Source organism: Anastrepha ludens, chromosome 2 (assembly GCF_028408465.1).
Source record: "Anastrepha ludens isolate Willacy chromosome 2, idAnaLude1.1, whole genome shotgun sequence".
NCBI classification, from domain to species: Eukaryota; Metazoa; Arthropoda; class Insecta; order Diptera; family Tephritidae; genus Anastrepha; species Anastrepha ludens.
In genome coordinates, this window is record NC_071498.1 from 172,811,389 (window position 1) to 172,835,353 (window position 23,965).

Here is a 23,965-nt window from a genome sequence, read left to right on the forward strand (position 1 = left end):
AACTAGAATGCAATTGGTTGTTACTTCATAGTAAAATCAAGCAGTTGAAAGCAATGCATGGGCATAGAGCTGGAACTACTAGTCTACCGAAAGAAACTTTTTCTGCGCTAAAAATAAACCAGTTCGAAGTACCGTAGGCACATATACAGAGATATATATGGACATTAGGGCGATTCCATTTTTTTATCTTTTTCTCGGCATTATTCATAGGAAATTCCTAAATAAAATTATGACACACAAATTTTAAGAGAAGCTACATTTACTCAATACGAAATTAAGATGAGTATTTCATCTAAAGGCGACAGATATCAACAACAGGTGGAGGATTCCATGTGTAGAAGTCCACACAAGTGCGGAAAGTCCCTGATTCCCATTCACTTGGGAGTGGCCAGGACGATTATTCTACATGCGGTCCAAGCAGCTCACAACTCTGCATCCTCTGGATAGCTGCCGAACATCCGCTTGAGAGCGAGCTAATGTGCGAAGGCGAACAAATCTTTGTGGGTGCTGGGCTTTACACCCGCGACGTAAAAATCTCCCCCACTGAAAAATAAAACAAAGCCTCGGATGAGAACGGCTTAGTCTGATGACAACCTGTGCAAACGAACTAAGGACTATGATTTGAGAGCATACACAGCCGGGCAGAGGCACCTTCCCTTAATGGGGAACCAAACCAAATGCTGACATCACTGTCATTCAAGAGATGCGATGGGCGAGGCAAGGCAAGAAGAGCATTAGACCTTACGACGTCTGCAGCTGCCATATAAAGGAAGGTAAATTCGGTGACGGGAGAGAAGGACGATGCGACCAAAGATTGCTTCTAAGAGCACATACAACATATAACCGCTTACGCGATTTGGGCCGAGTTTAACAAAGCGAGCCAGCCGTTTGTTTATCGTGCTAAGTGAAGCCAAGTCCTTCTCTACCTGATGTCTCGCTCTTCCTCTGCTAACTCCAGCTGGTATCGCATTGAATGCTTTCAGAGTCGGAGCGTTTATATCCATTCGGTCGACATGACCCAGCCAACGTAGCCGGACATAGTGTCCGTCTGTAACGACGTAAAGCCCGTATATACCCATGAAATGAGACTTTCAGCTATTAGTTCATAAATGTCGCTAGGAGTATTTTTAAACCTTCCCAAATGTCTTGTTTTTTTTTTTGTCTGTCATCTGTCAACAAAATTCAGTTCACTGTTTGTTACGTTTCATACAACAATGCATTTTTGTCGCTCTTAAAAATGTCGAATTTCGAGCCTTCAAACTATGATTTGCGGACATCGTTAAACCATTTGTGACATGCTGCTCTCCCCGTCCAAAAGGAAGTCTTTTTTGCATCGAACCGTTACGGATGATGAACAACGGGTGTATTTCTCCAATCCCAAGCGTAAACGATCGTGTTGGTCCGCCCGGCCACAAGCCAAAAACAACGGCCAAGCCAAATCGCTTTGGCCGCAAGATAATGCTGTGTGTTTTTCTTGATGACAATGCACCGCCACATCGAACAAGAGCGACCCGGGAATCGGTGGAGACGTACGATTCGGAACCGCTGGTGCATGGGGCTTACTCACCAGACTTGGCACCTTCCGATTATCATTTGCTTGCATCGATGGGCCACGCACTTTCCGAGCAGTGCTGCAATTCTCACGAAGAAGCCAAAAAATAGCTCGATGATTGGTTTGCGGCCAAAGACGGCGAATTTTTTTTTTGGCGCGACATCCACAAATTGCCTGAGAGATGGGAAAAATGTGTCCCTAGCGATGGCTATTATTTTGAAGATTAAAATTGTAACCTTTTTTTGTTTGAAATTGGAAAAAAAGTATACCTGATATACCTGGGTGCCGATACGCGAGTGCTGTTTGTTTGATGATAGGAGGTACTTCGTTTTGGTCTCGATCACTGCCAGACCCATTCGCTTTGCAACATACTTATTTTCTTATAACTTTATGTAGAATTCGAGTCTACTAAGAACATTGCCTAGAAAAAAAACATTGCCCCACCCTAATGTACACATTTATATTTCATATTTTTATACAAATTGTGTGTTGTTATATTCATATATAGATATACTTTATGCATCTCATTTAAATAAAATAGAATATCTTTAAATATTCGCAGTGTTGCTGGCATTTCAACGGCTTGCCTTGTTCCAAGTCATGTGTAGGTTTCGGGTGTTGGAAAAATTGCAATAACAAAAATGCAACTGCCTTAAAATAACAGCAAATCTACAAACGCCAGTGTCAGTTGGCTGCAACAGCTGCCAGCAAGGGCAAATATTTTAATTAATTTTTTGTGTTTTATTTATATTTTCTTTTTTTTTTTGATATAATAAAATTAGCTATGCGCTTGGGTTCAAAGATGGATAGAATAGATATAAAGCCGATATGTACAAATATGCGTGCTTGGCCAATTCAAAGCTGCTCCTACACTTGCGTATGTAAAAGTACATATGTGCGTATATGGGTGTATGTATGTAAGTATGTATGTATGTATGTCAACGCAACGCATTAAAGGAAATATCAACTGTTTATTGCATTACAAACATTGTTGCAAACGACAATTTATTGCACTTGGCTTGTGGGCGAATTTCGGATCGTCTAACGATTGCACGCTGGCACTTGCTATCAAAGGTCATAAGCTACTAAAATATATGTATGTATGTACGTAGAGTCAAGGACGCATGCGGTTGAAACTGTGTTATTTTTATTATAAAAGCACTTTAACTTCCTTGTACTAAAATTTATTTAGAGATCGAATATTCTCAATTTTACTCGTATGCCTCGTATGCGTAATTTGGAATAATTAGTAAATTATTAGTGGTTGTGTACAACACAACCGATATCGCCACAATTCGACATCTTCCAGGTGATTTGAATTCTTCATAAAATTATGAATCAAAAATCGGAAGAGTAGCTATTTTGAAGCAACAAAAAAAAAGTATAGGAAAATTTTATTTAAAAATATTTAATTTATTCAAAAAACAAAAATTATTTAAAAATATAAATATTAAATTTACTAAAAAATTCGCGTGTACTACTTTGTACAAGGTGGCGCAAAATTAATCGTCCTATTTTGTTTTGAATAACTTTGTTCCTAAATAAGAACTTAATGTCGAGTAATGGAAACCTTTTAACCTCGAGGCGCTCCACGGTTTTTCTGTTCAGCTGTCGATAGGATGATAGGCACCAGCTTCTGTTAACAGTTTGGCAGCTAGACTGAACTTTTCATCCAGAAAAGTCCAGAGCTCGTCTATCGTAGAGGAGTTATATTCCATCAGATTACTTTAACTTAGATAGGATTTGTTGCTGCTTTCGGAATTTATCCAATTAGGATAAAAGATTCAGCAACTTCACCTGCCAGTATTCTGGCAAAAAGCTTAACTTCTTCAACATCTAGACAATGTTAGAATGGAATTCCGTTTGAGAGAAATTCCAGTGGAGCCCGAAACTTCAAACAATTTAAAATGTTAAACTGCCGAAATACTTCGCACTCTTTCAGCCAACGTTTCTTGCCTTTACTTCATCTGCGACTAATAAATTATCAGAAGCATAAATTTAAGCTGCTGCAAGTGCAGTAAAAATTATAAGAAAATTTCAAACGCTTGTTGAAAAGGAAAAACTAAATAAATGGCGCTCACTAAATTTAAGAGTTTCTCCGAACTTCGAACAGATCTCTCTATCCGCAAACTAGAGTTTAAAGGACGTGCTAGAGCAATCTTTCCAAATAGGCAGGACTAGATCGAGGGGAAAATCTGCACCGAAGCTTGAACCTCTGCCTTCACTGACGGTTCCAAGATGGAATCGAGAGTCGGAGCAGGGGTTTTCTCTAAATCATCCAATTTATCTATCTCCTTTAAACTGCCGAATGCTGCTAGTGTTTTTCAAGCAGAAGTCTTTGCGATCCTGTAGGCATGCAAAATGCCTAGGGAACGCGACAGCGAGGGAAATAATATAGGACTATGAATAAGTTCGTGCGGTTTTTTTTCGAAATTTGAAACTTTATTGACGTAAAATGGTTACAAATTTAATATTCAAAATATTGTCCATCGCTTACTACTACTTTTTCCCATCTTTCTGGCAATTCACGGATTCCCTTTGTGAAAAATTCGGTCGGTTTTGCCGCAATCCACGAATCGATCCATTTTTTGACTTCATCGTAATTACGGAAGTGCTGGTCAGCCAGGCCATGTTGCATCGATCGGAAGAGATAGTAATCGGATGGCGCAAGGTGTGGACTATACAGCGGGTGGGGTAGGACATCCCATTTGAGCGTTTCTAAGTATGTTTTGACCACTTGTGCAACATGTGGCCGAGCATTGTCATGTTGCAAAATAACTTTGTCGTGTCTATCGGCGTATTGCGGCCGTTTTTCTCGCAGTGCTCGGCTCAAACGCATCAATTGTCGTCGGTAGACATCCCCCGTAATCGTTTCATTCGGTTTCAGTAGCTCATAATACACAACACCCAGCTGGTCCCACCAGATACACAGCATAACCTTCAGGCCATGAATATTCTGCGCCGACGTCGATGTTGAAGCATGGCCAGGGTATCCATACGTTGCCCGACGTTTTGGATTGTCGTAATGGACCCACTTTTCATCGCCAGTCACAATTCGATGCAAAAAACCCTTTCTTTTGTGCCGTTGAAGCAGTTGTTCGCATGCCATAAAACGGCGTTCAACGTCTCTTGGCTTCAATTCATACGGCACCCAATGGCCTACCTTTCGGATCATTCCCATGGCTTTTAAACGTTTGGAAATGGTTGATTGATCAACTCCCAAAGTTTTTGCAACCTCTTCTTGCGTTTGAGCCGGATCTTGATCGAGCAATTCCTCCAATTCGGTATCCATGAACTTTGGCGGCGCACCCTCGCGTTCTTCGTCTTCCAAGCCAAAATCACCACTTTTAAAGCGTGCAAACCACTTCTGGCACGTTCGCTCAGATAGAGCATGCTCACCATAAACTTCCACCAAGATACGATGACTTTCGGCTGCTTTTTTCTTCATATTAAAATAATGAAGAAGAATTCCCCGCAAAAACACATTATTTGGCACGAAATTCGACATTTTCAAGTGTGGTAAAAATATTGTTGTTTACGCTTCAAATAAAAAACTTATACTGACGTTTGTGCCTTACGACAGTAGCTCTCCAATGAATGTTTGGAAATGTGGATCGATGGAATAATAATCAAGTTACGCCATCTGTTGTAAAACCGCACGAACTTATAAATAGACCTATTAACATTTTCTCCGATAGCAGCGATCAAGGCTTTGACGACGCCATGGTGTAGAACGCGACAAGTAAACTTCTGAAAGGAGGAGATCAAATTTCTTGGGAGTGCAGGTAACATTTCTCTAATTTGGGTTCCAGGACATAGGAACATATAAGGAAATGAAATTACTGATGAGCTTACCAGGGAGGGAACTGAGACCTTCTCAGAGACCGCGTACCCGATCCTCGGCATCCCCTGACTGTTGTTAAATAAGAACTGCACAAATTATTCCCCAGTAAAGCGCAGAAAAGATGGAGCTCCATCTCTTCGTGTGCTATTTCGAAAATCATTTGGCCCCAGTACAATATTCGAAGGATTCAGAAAGTTCTTTGGACTCCTCGCCATTCAACTTCCAAACTCGTAGCTGTGTTTACCGATCTCCGGATGATCTGCACACACGCGGAAAAGCTAGGATTACCATTTAACCCCCTTTGCAGAAGCTGCGGGGACCTTTCAGAAAAGGAGACTGTTGAGCACCTTCTCTGTAAATGTCCGGACTGGCAGCTAGATGACTAAGATCATTGAGTGCTTCTCTCTTCGACCGCCTGGGGCAGAGCTCCAACCTAAATCCCATCAATCTCCTCCATTATATCAACAGCTCAGGCTGACTGTAGATATCTACCTGTCTCATACCAATTTTTTTTTTATTTTGAGTGGTGGAAATCTTTATTTGGACGTGCTATACTGTAGCTGGATTATGTTGGCTTTTGTGGCTTATTGGCATGAGCCTGAAGCTTCAGAAAACTCCATTGGAAAGAGCCTAGAGGGGTCAAATCAAGTCACCTCTGCGTGGAATAACTATATCCTACAATCTTCACTAATAATCTTGACCGAATCCTAGGCACGAACTCGTTTCGGAGCCGAAAGACCAGGTTAACACCACTTTTTAGCCTCTTATTTTGATTTGGGATTATGGTGATTGACCCAAGTCTTATCCATAGTGATGAATTGACGCACAAAATAAACTTCGTCCTTTTGAAAATGCACTAAGTGTCGCTGAGAAAGTCGCATTCGAATGTGGTTTTGTTACATTGTTAGCGAATGCGGCACCCATTGTGCACACCCCTTCCTGAAACCGAATGCTTCAGTCAAAATATTGCTTACACTGCGAGATGCACAGGGCTTCTAATAAAACGACGATTTTCTTATTCGATTTCCTGTATTTTTTCTGCGATTTCTGTTCCTGGACGTCTTTTACATCCTTGGACAACCAATCTTTCTACTACATATAATATATTGATGGCGAAAAGTACTTTCCTACACATTCTACATTCGTTGAAAAATTTCCTTTGCTTTTCATCATCATTACAGTCCGGGATAGACCACTACCTCCTCTACAATACGTCTCTAATCTTCTCGACAGTCTGCTTTCGCTCTATGTTGTGAGATTTTCATCTTTCGTTTGTCTTCTACGTCTTTTATGTCTTGCAACCATCGTCTCCTTGGCCGGCCTCTCCTTCTTGCTCCTTCAGGGTTTGCTTCAAATACTTTTTTGGTCATTCTTTCGCTGCTCATTCGTAAAACGTGTTCATACCACCTTAATCTTTGGGGCTTTATAAACCGCGTTACATTTCCTCCCGCGGTTAAAACACTGAGCTCGTGGTTATACCGTATACGGTATGTAGCGCCTTCTAATCGTATAGGGTCAAATATTCTTCTAAGGATTTTTCTTTCAAATCGCATCAGTAAATTCACGTCATTAACTTTAAGGACCCATGTTTCACAGGCGTAGGTGAGAACCGGTCTTATTATAATTTTGTACATCTGGAGTTTTTGTTCCTTTAATATCAGTGAAGACTTCATAAGTTTTTCATGGCCAAAGTATGCTCTGTTAGCTGCCTGAATACGGTCCTGTATAGATAAGGACATATCCTTATTTATGCTGAGTACTACGCCTAAGTATTTAAACTATTGAATGAGCTCAAAATTATTGCTTCGGATTCTTATGTGACTGTCATGAAAGGATCGTGCTGTGTACTTCGTCTTTTCTTTATTTATATTGAGGCCCGATAATAGTCAAAGCGTTGAAATGAAATTTGAAAAGGTCGAGCCAAGGAGAACCAAGAGATTTGGTTGCTCCTAAAGCACTCAGACTAAAAAGCCCATTGTATTTAAAGCTCTGGAAAGGGGGTGGATAGTCAAGGAGGGAAGGAGAAAAGTATCAGAGAAAGAGATAGGAAAGAATAGAGACAGAGACAGAAGTAGTTAGTCCAGTGTAGATTAATGTTGAGCTCATAACATTTCTCGAATATCTGCGACGTGATAAAGCATTGATCTGTTGTCGATCGTCCGATTCTAAAATCGCTTTGATAATCTCCCACGATCTCTTCTGCGTACACATTTAGTTTCTCATACATATATACATCTATCAAACATAGAATTTTGTAGCTCACTTTGAGAATAGCTATCCCTCTATAGTTTACACAATTTGATTAGTGCCCTTTTTTATAAATTGGGACTATTAGGCTTGTATACCGTTCTTCAGGCATGCTTTATATTATCCAAATTTAAAGTATTATTTCATGTATCGGTCTTAGTAACTCTTCTCCGCCATATTTTTGGAGCTCTGCATTTATAAAGTCTTCCTTTTCTTTTAAATCTTCCAAAAATAAAAATTCAATCACTTTATGATACTAAATTTTTTCCATTGTAGAAAATACTGTGCCATCTGCCATCATCATTAACAACATCGATCTCTCCCTGTTACATGACCCTATATGTTATAATAAATCTAGAAAAAGGTCATTTGCCCCAAGACGAAAATGCTTTAACCAATAAATTTATAATCCATGCAGATTTAGCTGTTAATAGAATTTGATTTATTTCAAAATTTTCAACTTTGGCAAATTATAGAATGCAAAAGAAGAAGAAGGAGAAAAGTAAAAAGAAAAAGAAAAAAAAAGAAAACAAAGAAGAAGAAGAAAAGGTCCGCATGCTACCTAGCAGTTGAAAACTGCGCACCAGACGATTTTTCGAAACCTGCTGCTTCCTGCTCAGTCCACTAGCCAAACAATTTCACGTTCCCCTTCGACGCAGAGGCCATAAGGCCTAGAGGAAATCTAGAACAAGACAATTACAACCAAATTAAAAAATAAACACAAGCATTTTATGAACTCCACACAGTTTACTTGAATAGCAGAATAGCACAAACAAACGGCTGCAGATCAGAGTTTTGCACTTGATTTAGGCCGCAAAGCAGCCTTTGCAGATGCGAAGGAAAATATTGTACTTATAGTATATGTGAATGCGTATGTATGCATGCACAATTTTGTATATGTTTTCATATACACTTTTTTTGGTATATTTTTGGTACTTTTTTTTGTTTTGTTTTTTTTTTTTGTTTTTATTTTTTTTTTTGTTTTTGCTCGAACATTGAACATGAACATTCGGCACAATAATTAATGCGCCACCTATTTATAGCATGAAAAACTGCTTTAGTTATATGGAACAGCAATAATTTTCCACCAACGCATTTTTCTGCGCTTGTATATGTAAATGTGTGTTTTATAAAAAAAAACATAATGTTTAAAAAAATTCTTTTTTTTATTTTTCAATTTTTACGATGTAATTTTTTCGCCCATTTTCGGCTAACTCATCCAATTGAGTTTAAAATAGCGCTACACTCGTGTGAAAAATAACAGAAATAGCGCATAATCTATTTTGTTTATATGCTTGGCAATGTTCTGCGAAAAAACAAGTGACTCACGCAATGCGCAAGAGAAACAGTGCCAAAAAAATTATGCGCCACGCAAACCGTTTTCGTTTTAAACAAATCATTTATTTATATATTTGATTTTTTGATTCACTATTAACCTTGAAAATGTGAAATTTTCAAACTTTTAGCAATGACCGTGACAATGCGTAACATTTTGTACGTACACACATACATATGTAAATACAAAATTGTTGCTCTGCCAATTGGTCCTTTCGCTTGTAACCACTTTTTGAAGGCATACAGCCGTTACTCATACGCCGTGTACCGCCGAGTTAATTTAACGCGTTTTACCTCATGAATTTGTGAATTTTTGCAGTATTTTCCTTTGTTTCTCTTCTATTTCTTGCACATAATAATACTCCACAAACAACAACAAAGCCTTATCGCACGAATGCACCGCGTTGACCTACTAAACTGCAATTATTATTCTCATCCCCATTTTAAATTTGTTTTTTTTTTTGTTTTTTTTTTCTTATTAACCTGTTGGATTGACGCGCTCTTGTCACACTTTTGCCACTGTCGTCGACACCGCCGCGAATAAGTGAACAAAGTTCTTCAACTTTTTTGTATTCAATTTGTTTTTTCGCTTTCTTCGAACCGCACGCGAGCAACGCAAATAGCAAACTAAATAAACGCGCCTTGCTCAGCTATAATGATTTTATTTTTTCAAAAACTCAAAGTATGAAAAAAAAAACCAATCCATTGCACTATGTTTCGAACAGCGCCAACATTCTGTGTGTGTATGTGTTTATGAGCAACGTCGCGCGTGTTTGTATGTGCACATGTGTGTGTGCATACCTACAAGTACTTACATGCATCTATGTACATGTGTATGTTTGCATGTTCACGCATACAAATTTATGTACTGAAGAGCTGCGTTGAGCTTTGGCGGCAAAATGGGTTAAGCAAAAGAAAATCGCTGCTGCCACTGTAGCGATGGCAGCAATTGCCTCTTTGTTAGCGTGACAGGCGTAGCTATGCTTAGAGAGACAAATAGTCAGCGTTTCTGCGTTGCTGCGTTTGGTCTATGTGTTTATAGCTCGTAAATGCGGTGACATTTCTACGACGGCGGCAGCACACTCTGCTCTGGGCACTGCTCTGCACCAACAGCATTACGCGTTGTTGAGCTCACATTACTTGCGGTATTGGTTTTATTACTGCAGTTCCTGAATGATAGAAGTTGTTGGGATCGTTCGGGTGTGCATATATGTGTGAGTGTGTGTATGTTTATCGGTAAGTATAGTTTTGAAGCGTTGGCAAAAAAAAATAGTGCGCGTATCAAAGTGCAGTTGTTGTTTAGAGTGCATACGTATACCCCTGTTACAATACTATGTAATTCTGGTAATTATTTTAATGCACAGCCTTCATTTATATATAAAAAAACCTTAGTTCAGTAAACAGCATCTAACTTGGAAGCCCCGTAATTATTATTCACCATAGATGGGCCGTTTTCAGTAGCAATGAAAATTCAGTAAATATAATTTTTTGGATATTGCAATTCACCAGTACACTTTTACTGATTACTGAAAAAAAATTGCAGTAAAAAAATGTGTTTACTGATTACTGGAAAAAATTGCGGTAAAACCATTTGGTTTTTTTGATTAATGGAAAAAATTGCAGTAAAAATATTTTTTTAGTGATTAATAAAAAAATTGTTGTAAAAATATTTGGCTGGAATTTAGAATAATGTATATAGGGGCATTTTTGGCAAACTATTTATAATGTCTTTATTAATGAAACTTGGTGGAGATGTTAGGGATGTCTTAAAGAACACACTTTATAACTCCAAATTATTCGGGAAATAATAATTTCATAATTATTTGCCTTCAAAATGCCCTTTGGAACTTTACTATAATTTGCCACATTACACTATATATTTTTTAACACTTCACTAAAATTCACCAAATATACACTCACACGCGTGTTTTTGCTGGTTTTTATGCTTATATTCGAATTATTTCTATTAAATTAAATGCAAATTCATTTGTCCATGCAATCACTTTCCAATTTTAAACGCGAATAAGAAGAAGATTGGAATGACAACAGTATGGTGTCGCCGGATGCCTGCAAGTGAAACAAAAATATTAACAAAAATTAAGTATTTAAGTTTAGTGTCAATGATGGGGATGGGGGTTATTGAGCCTCTTTACTACACACACGCATACGACGTTTTAATTTTAGGTTCAATGGATTTAACACGCAAAAATACTGTGGATTGCGTAGCCGGAGTTGGACTGATGAGGGTTATTTTTTAGTAGCGTGTAATTAGTTATTTTAATTACTTTAATATTTTTTGTGATACGCTTAATATCATAGTTTTTAAGTTTAAATGAGTTTATATTTTTATTTTCAAAAAAATTTCTCAATTTTAAATTACAACAAAAAATACTGCAGTTTTACAATGAACCTTCCACTGAACATCCCTGCATACGAACTTCGTTTTTATTTCATAAGGCAACACCAACTTTTCGCTAAATTAGAGAACTTTAACATTAAATTACGTTAAAAGTATAAGCCTCCGGCAGGTTCGGTTTTCAGTTTTAAGATGGGGATACACCCCTCTATCCCCTCCTTTTAACCTTTTTTTCAAAGCGATATAAATTATACTAAAGTTTTCCCAAATTTTTTTTTATTACTGGAAAAATTTGCAGTAAAAATATTTGTTTTTTTATTAATGGAAAAAATTTCAGTAAAAATATTTTTTACTGAATATTAAAAGAAATTACAGTAAAATTATTGATGATATAAATATAAATATTTACTGTTTATTGGTAGTCAAAATGTAATGTGCTGTCATCAGAGAAATAAAATCATTAATATACTCAATAAATATTTGAAGTTTTGTTTTACTTTCTTTTCCTTAGAAAAAGAAAAGGAACATACGTAAATACGAAAGAGTCAGGACGTGAAACCGCAAATATGCCGCAAAGGCTGAAATAAAAATTATGTGAAAATATGTTTAGTATTATGAACGGATTAAGATCATCAATAAAGAAAGTCCACATGGCATGAAATATAACAATAAGGGTTTACATACGTCCAGAATTTTCAAAAAATCGATTTTTATTTTACAGATTAATATTCTTCATGGGTTTCATTCGACCCAGCGTACTCATACTGTATTTTACAAATCACTGCGGTTTTTACAGCCATTTTTCGTAGGCCAGAACATTTCGGCGACTGGAAAAAAATAAACAACAGCAATTGCTTACTGATCAGAAAGGCATACAATATGAAGCTGGAGTGGGAGATTAAACGTAAGTCTATTAAAAATATTGGGTAGTTGAAAAAGACTTTTCGTATTTCTAATCAAACTTCAACTCATTTTTTTTATATTTATCATGAACTTTATTAAACCAAATATGTACCATTTTGGTCGGCCACCTTTTACCATTTTTCTTCTAGAGACATTATTATATCAGTGTAAAACTTTTGGGGTTTCTCGGTGAAAAACTGTGACAAGTAATTTTCACAGACTTCTCTTGAAGCCAACTTTACTCCATTAAGGGAGTTCTGCATTGACCGAAACAAATGGTAGTCCGATGGTGCAAGGTCAGGGCTATATGGTGGATACATAAAACTTCCCGGCTAAGCTCTCCCAGTTTTTGCCGAGTCATCAAAGATGTGTGTGGCCGAGCGTTGTCCTTATGGAAAAAGACGCCCTTTTTGCTGATCAGTTCTGGCCGTTTTTTTTCGATTGCTTGCTTCAATCTCAGCAGTTGTTGACAGTAAAGTGTAGAATCAATCGTTCGAGCAGGCTGGAGTAGCTCATAGTGGATGATTCCTTTCCAATCCCACCAAACACACAGCATAACCTTTCGAGGCGTCAATCCTGGCTTTGCGACCATTTGTTGAGCTTCACCACCCTTGCACCATGATCTTTTTCGCACATTATTGTCGTATTTGATCCACTTTTCGTCTCCTGTTACCATTCGCTTCAGAAATGGTTCGATTTCATTTCATTTCAGCAAAAAATCGCAGATGTTATATTAATTCGGTCCATTAAATTTTTCACAGACAATTCATGTGGTACCCAAACATCGAGCTTCTTTTTGTAACCAGCCTTTTTTAAATGGTTGAAAACCGTTTGATAATGAATGTTTAGTGCCTTGGCGATGACATGGCAGCTTATGTGACGGTTCTGGTCAATCTTTTCCATAATTTCATCGACTTTTTCAACGATAGGTCGACCGGAGCGAGGTGCATCTTTCACATCGAAATTTCCAGAACGGAATCGAGCGAACCATTGTTGTGCTACACGAACTGCTACAGCATCGTCTCCGTAAACTTCACAGATTTCATTGGTGGCTTGCGTGGCATTCTTCGCTTTTTTATACAAAAATTTCAAAATATAGCGAATTTCTTCATTATTTTCACTCATTTTTGAACAGCCATAACTTTTCTTCAACCTCTCCGAATTTAATTTTTTTTTGGTTAAGTGAAGCTTGAGGTGTCACCTTTCTAACACCATATGATATGAAACAATGTGATTGGTAGCACTCTAGATAGATGACTCCAACGGCATCTATTGACAAAATACGAAAAGACTTTTTCGACTACCCAATATTAAATAATTAAATAAATTAAAAAATTCATTTTAAGTTCTTGCTTTAAAAGCGCGCGACCTCGAGCGAAATGCTCCTGAAAGTTTAAACTCGTTTTTCTCGGCCGCCGTAGCCGAATGGGTTGGTGCGTGATTACCATTCGGAATTCACAGAGAGGTTGTTGGTTCGAATCTCGGTGAAAGCAAAATTAATAAAAACATTTTTCTAATAGCGGTCGCCCCTCGGCAGGCAGTGGCAAACCTCCGAGCGTATTTCTGCCACGAAAAAGCTCCTCATAAAAATATCTGCCGTTCGGAGTCGGCTTGAAACTGTAGGTCCCTCCATTTGTGGAACAAAACCAAGACGCACACCACAAATAGGAGGAGGAGCTCGGCCAAACACCTAACAGAAGTGTACGCGCCAATTATTTATTTATTTTTACTTTTTCCGGCACGGTCTGCATGATAACACATACAGTTTTTAATATTTTTTGATGTTTTTTTTTAAATATTCGAAAGAGTTTTTTCTATAATCTGTCGAGCCGGATTTTTCATATTTTTACTAAAACGTTTATATAATAAATATAATTAAAGTGTTACATTTATGACGTACCGAGCTGCCTCGGTAGTCTAGCGTGAGTGCACTAGCCTGCCATCCCAGAGGTTGTGGGTTCAAATACCACGTAAAGCACGGTTCTCGAACTTTTCCAAATTTACCCACTTTCCATGTTTCCAAAAGCAAAAAAAAAATTTCATTCCTCAACCCCAAAAACATATCCTTACCATCCTTACTCCCGCACAATAGTCAGCGCATTATTTGCATTGTGGCTGCTAAAACAAGCAAAAAACAAAGAAAAACACACAGTTACACATTGCATCAGTGGCGCCAGCAAGAGGAAGCGGGCAATCGCGATAATAGCGCAAACAAACCAAATTTAGCGCAGTCCTCAACCATCTGTGCGATCCTTCTGTCATATAAATGTGAGACACTGATGGCGCTCCAAGCAGTAAGAAGGCGTTGTTCCTAAGCAAAGACAGGTGGGCATTCCCACTACTTAGAACTGGTAGCGGCAGGCTAGTTACCTACCCTGTCAGAAATTAAAAAAAAAAAAAACAGATTAAAGAAACCAACGCATGACTGAGTCTTGTCCCTATGCTCCCGAGAGGAGTGAACAAGGGAAAAAAAATTATTTTTGTATTATTTTAACAAATTGTTTACTTTCAATTGAATAAAATGTAATGGCTGTTCTAGAATGGTTTCGACTTGCTATTCAGCCCAAATACGGCAATTTTGCTTATTGACGTAGCCATTGAGCCAAAAATGGGCCTCATCGCTTAGCACCATAAGTTGGATTGAGCGCGCGATGGACATTTTTCACAGAGCGTCGATTTTCGTAATAGAATTTATACGATTTGTAAAAGTTTTTGAGGCGTAAGTTTTTCCTTGATTAAATGTCAATAAATACTGAAAAATAATGTATTTAGTTTAACAGTAGTCACGCGTAATCTGTTAGAAAACCCTATTGCAAAATTACCATCAATGCGATCACCGTTTATATCGAATTTGCTAAAATTCATCCGATGATTCTTACACATGAGCATAATATAAAGGGTGGTTAAAAGTCAAGGGCCGATGTTGAATGTGAACCACACCTAAACGTCAAGTTTTTTTCTACATTTGATTTGACATTTTTCAATTTCAGATTAATTCAATGTGAACCATGGAAAGATACACTATCGAGCAACGCGTTAAAGTTATTCAGGCTTATTATGAAAGCGGGCGTTCAAATCAAAATGCATATCGCGCTCTTCGTCTTCATCTTCAGTGATGAGGCACATTTTCACCTCAGTGAATTCGTCAATAAGCAGAATTGCCGCATTTGGGGAAATGATAGTCCAAGTGATTGCCGAAAAACCAATGCACCCACAAAGAGTGACTGTTTGGTGCGGTTTATGGGTCGGCGGTATCATTGGGCCGTATTTTTCCAAAATGAGGCCGGTCAGGCAGTTACTGTGAATAGTGTTCGCTATCGTGAGATGATAACGAACTTTTTATGGCCCGAATCGAAAGATATGGATATGGACGATATGTGGTTTCAACAGGACGGTGCCACTTGTCACACAGCTAACGAAACAATGGCTCTTTTGCGCGAAAAATTTGATGCCTGAATAATCTCACGTCGGCGATGCCAATTAGCCGCGAAGATCATGTGATTTGACACTGTTGGACTTCTTTCTTTGAGGTTGTTTGAAAGAAAAGATGTACGTCGATAAGTCAGCAACAATTCAAGAGCTAAAGGATGAGATAATTCGGCACATTAACGGCATAGAAGCTCAATTAAGCCTCAGCGTCATCGAAAATTTGGACCATCGGATGGAGGTGTGACCGCTGAGACCGCGGCGGCCATTTGGCCGATATTTTATTTTATACGTAATTGAGCCATACCAATATTATCATAATGAAGAGAAGTGCCAATAATTCCCAAAAAAAATTGTATTTTATTCAAAATCAGCACCGGCCCTTCAAACTTAACCACCCTTTACAAATAGCCACTGGAAAGGATTCATCGACACGCTGCTCTGTGCATAACAGGAGCGATGAAAACCACTCCAACGGAGGCGCTGGAAATGATACTCAGCATGCCACCTATTGGCCTTATGGCGCGAAATCTGGCAGAGAAATCCGCCTGGCGGTTAGTGGCTGCTGGAGTATTCACCTATAGAACCTTCGGAAATAGCTCAATAGGAAAGAGGAGTTCGGGTTGCACAGACTACATGACTCCGTACTTTAATTGGGAGAGAAGGTTTCGTACTATACAAATGCAAGAAGCCTGACCATAAGACTTTTCATGGGACGCTCTCGCGAAAGGACTGCAGAACTATCCTAGGAATGCTGACAGATCATAATCTATTGGCTACCCATGCGTACAAGATAGGGATTGCTAACACGGGCAAATGCAGGAAATGCAGAAAAGATGTTGAGGAAACTTTAGAACACCTTCTGTACGTTTGTCCGGCATTATCAAGAACGCGTTTAAAATGCGTGGGAGTCTCAGTGTTTGAGGGTCTGGAGTATATCTCAAAAGTGGATCCCCCAGCTCATGATGTCTACTTTCGGTATTCATAGAGGTCGGTCTCCATCTGGCATCGCTAGGAACCAAAAGATCTAATGCAAAACAGGTTAACACTAGGTTATAAAATAATTTAAAAAATATGCTACATATCCTCAAATATACCCAAATATCATGTTTTTTGTACTTTAAAGCAGGTATTTCTCGAAAACTTAATGCGATGAACCTAATCTGAAGTCATTTTCGGCATCCGCACTGCAAAATTCTCGAAAAAGTTTGATTTTAGCTTTAACGTCTATAAACTGTTGTAGGCTTTTGTAAATGTCATCATGAAAATTTACTAAAAAACACTATATGCGATTCAAAATTTTGCAAATGAGATTTTGGGTGCCCTTCCATACGCATTGTTTCAAATGCAATACTTGCCACCTTAACATAAAGTGGCCTAAAAAATATTTTGCCCATTTCTTTATGAATTTTGTAATTCTACAGACTGCATTTGACAGGCCACTAGTATTTGATTTCCGCTTCAAATGCATTGTGAATGGTGTTGCAGTGTGCACCTCAAAAGCAACACATTTCTCTATTATTAATATATTATTATTACTTTATTATTTCATCTCCATGGTTTTGCTACCGCTTTCTATTTTATTTTGACACTACGCTATTAATTTCCATCAATCACGGCAGCTATTTCCATCTACGCTTTAAATATCTCAAATCCAAATACTCACCAACCAACCATCAAGGGCGCTTAGCTGTAGATATGTAAGTGTGTGCGCTATGCTACGCCTGCCGTGTCTGCTGACGCGTGAATAAGTAATATAAGTAGCTGTTCCTCTCGCCACTTGGTAAATTGAGATTTGTATCAAATATTTGACACCGCTGTCAATTGATGGTAATGGATAAAAAAAATTTGAAATGCACGCATCGATATTTAAAGCGGCCTAATTTTCAGAAAGGCAAATTGTTTATTTATTTGTGGCATAATATTTTGAATTCGAGATAAACTTGATTGTCGTACGCCCACTGTGCGTGATAGGCACGTTCCGCCATTAAGCATTTAACAACAGCTTAAAAGTTTTATTTATTTTTCTCGCTGCACTCGCCAAGTATTCAGTGGTATGCGCGAGGCACTTTTCCTTTATTGAAAGAATAAACCTTTTAATTGTTTTCCCCCAATTGTTTTTTTTTTATTGCGATCATTTGGTTGGTTGCGTGCATTGCATAATTATTGAAAGTATGTTTTAGGGATTTTAGGCGGCCGCCGTAGCCGAATGGGTTGGTGCGTGATCACCATTCGGAATTCACTGAGAGGTCGTTGGTTCGAATCTCGGTGAAAGCAAAATTAATAAAAAACATTTTTCTAATAGCGGTCGCCCCTCGGCAGGCAATGGCAAACCTCCGAGTGTATTTCTGCCATGAAAAAGCTCCTCATAAAAATATCTGCCGTTCGGAGTCGGCTTGAAACTGTAGGTCCCTCCATTTGTGGAACAACATCAAGACGCACACCACAAATAGGAGGAGGAGCTCGGCCAAACACCTAACAGAAGTGTACGCGCCAATTATTTTTTTTTTTTTTTTTTTTTTATGTTTTAGGGATGTAAATTCGCTATTTTATGTAGTGCGGAAAATCACGGGATTGTCGACATTTTCAATTTCTTGCTAAGTATATGAAAAGAATATTTGCTATTGTTTTGTTACAATAAAACTATAAATAATATAAGGTTGTCCAAAAAGTCTTGCGGTATTTCCGCAAGCTTGTCTTTGCAAGCGCGTAGTTCTAGTTGTATTCGTCGCATCGGTTCACGCTAAAGCTTTTTGGAAAGCTCTTTTCACGTACTAATACGTGTTTGATTAATTGTTGTTTGCTTTTAGTCGTTCGTGAGTTATAGCGTCGCAAACATGGAGCAAAATAAGGAGAAAATACTACTACTACTACTACTACGATAAAGGCAAAAATGCATCTCATGCTGCCAATAAAATTTGTGCAGTTTATGGACCCGATACAGTTTCCATTTCCACCGCACAACGATGATTTCAACGTTTTCGTTCTGGTGCAGAGGTGATAGAAGATGCGCCACGGTCCGGAAGGCCTGTCGTCGAAAATTGCGATAAAATCGCTGAATTGATCGAAAGAGACCGGCATAGTAGCAGCCGTAGCATCGGCCAAGAGCTGGGCATGAGTCATCAAACTTGACGCAAAAAAACATTTTTGCCCGTATGGATGCATGCGAATCGCTTCTGAATCGCAACAAAATCGACCCATTTTTGACGCGGATGGTGACTGGCGATGAAAAGTGGGGCACTTACGTGAAGCGCAGACGGTCGTGGTCGAAAAGCGGTGAAGCTGCCCAGACGGTGGCCAAGCCTGGATTGACGGCCAGGAAGGTTCTTCTGTGTGTTTGGTGGGATTGGCAAGAAATCATCCACTATGAGCTGCTCCCCTATGGCCAAACGCTCAATTCGGACCTGTACTGCCAACAACTGGACCGCTTGAATGCAGCACTCATGCAGAAGATCAACAGAGGCCGAATTGTCTTCCATCAGGACAACGCCAAGCCACACACATCTTTGGTGACGCGCCAGAAGCTCCAGGAGCTCGGACGGGAGGTTCTTTTGCATCCACCGTATAGTCCGGATCTCGCACCAAGTGATTACCACCTATTTCTGTCCATGGCGAACGAGCTTGGTAGTCGGAAGTTGTCCTCAAGAGAGTCCTGTGAAAATTGGCTCTCCGAGTTTTTTGACAATAGGGAAGCGAGCTTCTATAAGAGGGGCATTATGAAGTTGGCATCTCGTTGGGAACTCGTCATCGAACAAAACGGCGCATATTTGACTTAAATCGCATTATTATAACCAATTTTATGAACAATTGAAAATTCAATAAAAATACCGCAAGACTTTTTTGACAACCTTATATTAAGTGCGCAACTAAGTTATCGCTGTTTTTTCATGAAAATACAACTTTATTCTGAAAAAATGGTTACAAGTGCATCATTGAAAGTATTGCCCTTCGCTGGCTACTACTTTTTTCCATCTGAGGCTATCTACGCATCAATCCATTTTTTGATGTCTTGAATGGAACTGCTGGTCAGCTAGACCATGTGCCATCGATCGGAACAGGTGATAATCGGACGGCGCAATATCGGGAGAATATGGCGGGTGAGGTAGGATTTCCCATTTCGGTGTTTCCAGGTAGATTCTAACGGGTTTGGCAACGTGAGGACGAGCGTTGTCATGCTGTAGAATCACTCTTTCATGCTTCTCCGCGTATTGCGGCCGCTTCTCGCGCAGTGCTCGGCACAATCGCATCAATTGAAATCGATACCGATCCCCAGTGATGGTTTCGCTTGGTTTTAACAGTTCATAATAAATATCATCAACTTGGTCCCACCAAATACATAGCATAACCTCCGCATCGTGAATATTCAGCCGAGGCGACGACGTAGAAGCATGACCGGGCAGTCCTCATGACTTTCTTTTCCTTGGGTTGCTGTAATGAATCCATTTTCATCGCCCATCACGATGCGTTGAAGAAAACCCCTCCTTTTCCCTTTTTTCCGCTGATGCAGTTGTTCACAGGCGAAACGTCGAAAAAACGACGTTCAACATCCCTTGGGTTTAACTCATAAGGAACCCAAGTCACCTGTTTCTGAATCATTCCCAAGACATACAATCACTTGGAAATGGATTGGCGTGTAACTCCGAATACTGAAGCAAGCTCTTCATGCGTTTGACATGGATCCTCATTGAGCAATGGCTCAAATTCAGCGTCTTCGAAGGTTCGAAGGCCTTCCTTCTCGCGGACGGTCGTCAACATTAAAATCACCGTCTTTGAAGCGACGAAACCAATCTCGTCACGTTGTTTCACTTAAAGCAGCATCTCCATAAACTTTTTGTAGCTCTCGATGCGCTTCAGCTGCCTTTTTTTTCGACTGAAAGAGGAAAATCAACACTTCCCACAAATGACGATTATTCGACACAAAATCAGACATTTTCACAAAACCAAATTATACGATACAAAAACAAAATCACTAATGTGTCGAAACAGTTTGTTTACCATATCGCACCCTAAATACAAAAGGGTCACAACTCAAAATTTTCCACACTCGAGCTTGACTTGTTTACAGTAGCACAGAAAACAAACTATGTGACATATCACGCTGAAATTTGCCATGTAAGCTTATAACAGTCCTACCAAAAAACAAAAAATTTATTTTTGCCATATGTCATCCATGGACCGTTTTATTGATAACGTCTCGTTCATATTTGAGCAGAAGTACATTTTGAGTTGTGACCCTTTTGTATTTAGGGTGCGATATGTCTAAGCTTGGTTGATGATTTTTAGGTTATGTTAGAATCGACTAGCACACACTGCTGGCGGCATCTATTGACAAACAGCGAGAATTTAGTTGCGCACCTAATAATAAATATCTAAACCCCGATGCCGATCCCGGTATAGTAGTGACGAGATCCCGAAAATCCAGGTATCGTAAAAATCGTAAAAAATTACATCCCTAGTACGTATGCATGTGTGTATGTATGCGAGCATTTTCTTCATGCTGCTTCTAGCAGTGCTTTGCACTCAAAATGTGAACAGATTAGCCTAAAAACACGTCTGGTTCGCATCGTTTCCTCATCGCTAATAATTTGCTCGCATTTTTCCAATTTGTTTACTAAAATTTTAATTCACTCAGTACAGCAACTATAATTACCGAAATTCTCTATATTTCAAATTGTACATCAGCGCCAGTTTGTACACCAAGCAAAGGTAAAATAAAAAACTACCGAAGAGCAGCTATTGAGCGATCGCGCTCGCTGAGCAAGAACAAAGAGATATCTCGGCGAGCTAAAATTGCTCTTCTTCTGTAACACTGCTTGCGATTGTATGCTCACTGAAAAGCTATTTTCTGTTTCGAAAAATTCTGAAATTCGAAGATCTCACACACACACGAAAATTACATATACGTGAAAATAAAAGCAGAAAATAATTGGAACAGCTTTTTACCGAACTTCAATAATTATTGGATGCGCTTGACGGCACTCACTTAAGCGAAACAAATTAATCTTTACCGCGTCGTCACCACTTTTACCGCCTCATAAAAGCATTCGCACTCGTACCCTTTAACACTAATTTTGTGTTGTTGTTGTTGTTGCCGTTCTATTGATCTACTCGATCGACTGCTGAAAACTTGAACGCTTACTCCCCCTTTGGCATTTGTCACACTTCATTGTGTTGATTCGATTCATATTAGCAATTTATTGAAGAACCTTTTAGGATGCCGCACAGTGCACCTTCATTGGAATTAAGTAAAAAATTTCATGGAGTTTAATAAAAATTGTAATTTTGTTTCCCTTGTAATTTAATAATTGCCACCAACGCAGTGCACAGGGCTCAGAATTTTCAGTGGGATCAGATGCTGAAGTCAAACTTTCAAAACATTTTCTTTGAGGCTAAGCCCATCCAAAAGAAAAATCCTGTCATTTTTAATAATAATACCCTGAGAGCCTGCCTGCCTGTAGTTTTTAACAATAATACACACCCTGATTGCCAAAAGTTCTACCTGGAACACGCTGGCATAGTCAGGAAGTCTAATTGATTTGGGTAAGTTGAGTGGTTCCGAATAAAGGCCAACTCCCATACCACAGTTCATCTTAGAACCGTCAGTGTAGATTTCGACATCTAATCTACCAATCACTTTTCTTTTCCTCCATTCGGCTCTCTTTCTTCAAGTTGAGATCGGGGATTGTAAAGTCTGGTTGGTTTTTGAGCAGTGAGGGTCTCTGTAGAAGGATCTTGCTGTGACCGTACATCTTCTTGTTCAGCTTCCTATATCTCTGAGTCTCCCCACGCTGCATGTGGCGATTGTGGTTAAGTTTCAAGGGCCGGTGTTGATTTTGAATAAAACACAATTTTTTTAGGAAATTATTGTCATTTCTCTTTATTATGATAATATTGGTATGGCTCAATTACGTATGTAATAAAATATCGGCCAAATGACCGCCGCGGCCTTGGCGGCACACCTCCATCCGATGGTCCAAATTTTCGATGACGCTGAGGCATAATTGAGGTTCTATGCCTTTAATGTGCCGAATTATCTCATCCTGTTGCTGGCTTATCGACGTACACCTTTTATTTAAAATAACCCCAAAGAAAGAAGTCCAACGGTGTCGTTGACGTTTAGGTGTGGTTCACATTCAACATCGGCCCTTGAAATTTAACCACCCTTTATAAGTCTAGTGGTAACAGATGTGTTAGCATATTAAGCACTTCAGCAGGGCTGGTGCTAAGCACTCCTGTGGTTAAGATACAAGCTGATCTTTGAATCTTGCTTAGCTTGGTTTGGTTGTATTTCTTTTTCATCGCGGGTCACCAGACTAGTGCCGCAAATGTTACTATCGGTCCTACAATGGCTGTGGAGGACGAGTTTGATTATTTGGATTGAAGACCCCATTTTTTACCCAACATTTTCTTACACGTGTAAAGTGATATCATTTTGTATATCATATTATAATAGCTTTCTTCACCCTGTGTTCAATATTAGGTTTCCAGCTGAGTTTGAGATCAAGGATGACTCCTAAGTGTTTTGCTTGTTGGGCTAGCGTAATCGAAGCCGTTTAATTTTGGGGCATTAAAGTTTGGTATCATGGTTTTCTTAGTGAATAGCATCAGTTCTGTTTTGCTCGGGTTTACCCTTAAACCACAGTCTGCGGCCCAACTGCTGAGTTATCCCAAAGCTCCTTGCATAATCTCGCTGATTATTGTGGGAAGCATTCCTGAAACCATAATCACTATGTCATCCGCATACGCCACTGCTTTAATTCCCTTTCGGTCGAACTTGGTAAGTGTTTTGTTGGTCATTCCTCTTCTTCCTAATAGGTCGAGTTCAACAAAGTGAAGCCTTCCTTTTCCTCTGCAACCACCAGCTGATATCGCATCGAATACTTTCAGAGCCAGAGGGTTTGTTTCCATTCGGACGACATGACCCAACCAACGAAGCCGTAAAGCGCATACAGCTAATTGTTCCATCGCCTGCGACACTCGCCATCGCTAACTTACAAGGTCCAAAAATCGTCCGCAGAATCTTTCTTTCAAACACTCCAATAGAGTAGAAATATCGTTGATAAATCAGTCGTTAAGAATTGGTTCAAAATAAAATATTTAAGTTGGAAGCACAATTTCTAAAACAACCATTTGTGTTCTCTCATGCAGATAAGAAAAGATCCAACACTGAAAACCTGCTCAGAAGTTTTCTTCCTTTTTTCGATAACACAAAAAGTACTTTCAGATAGCCAGATCTGGGTAAAAGCAATCGTAACTCGAACTCGTACGAGCAACTTATAGACTTGATGCTTTCAGAGTGGCC

The 23,965-nt window shown here is 39.1% G+C and overlaps 1 protein-coding gene across 1 annotated transcript in view; it reads right to left on the reverse strand.

Annotated features, from left to right (window-relative positions):
- LOC128855864 (xaa-Pro aminopeptidase 2) overlaps positions 1-9,618 on the reverse strand; it is a 43,695-nt gene extending 34,077 nt beyond the window's left edge. The window contains exon 1 of the mRNA XM_054091076.1: positions 9,462-9,618. The gene's annotated coding sequence lies outside the window, so the exon portion shown is untranslated. The remainder of the gene's footprint in view (positions 1-9,461) is intronic.
- Between the last annotated feature and the right edge of the window lie 14,347 nt (positions 9,619-23,965).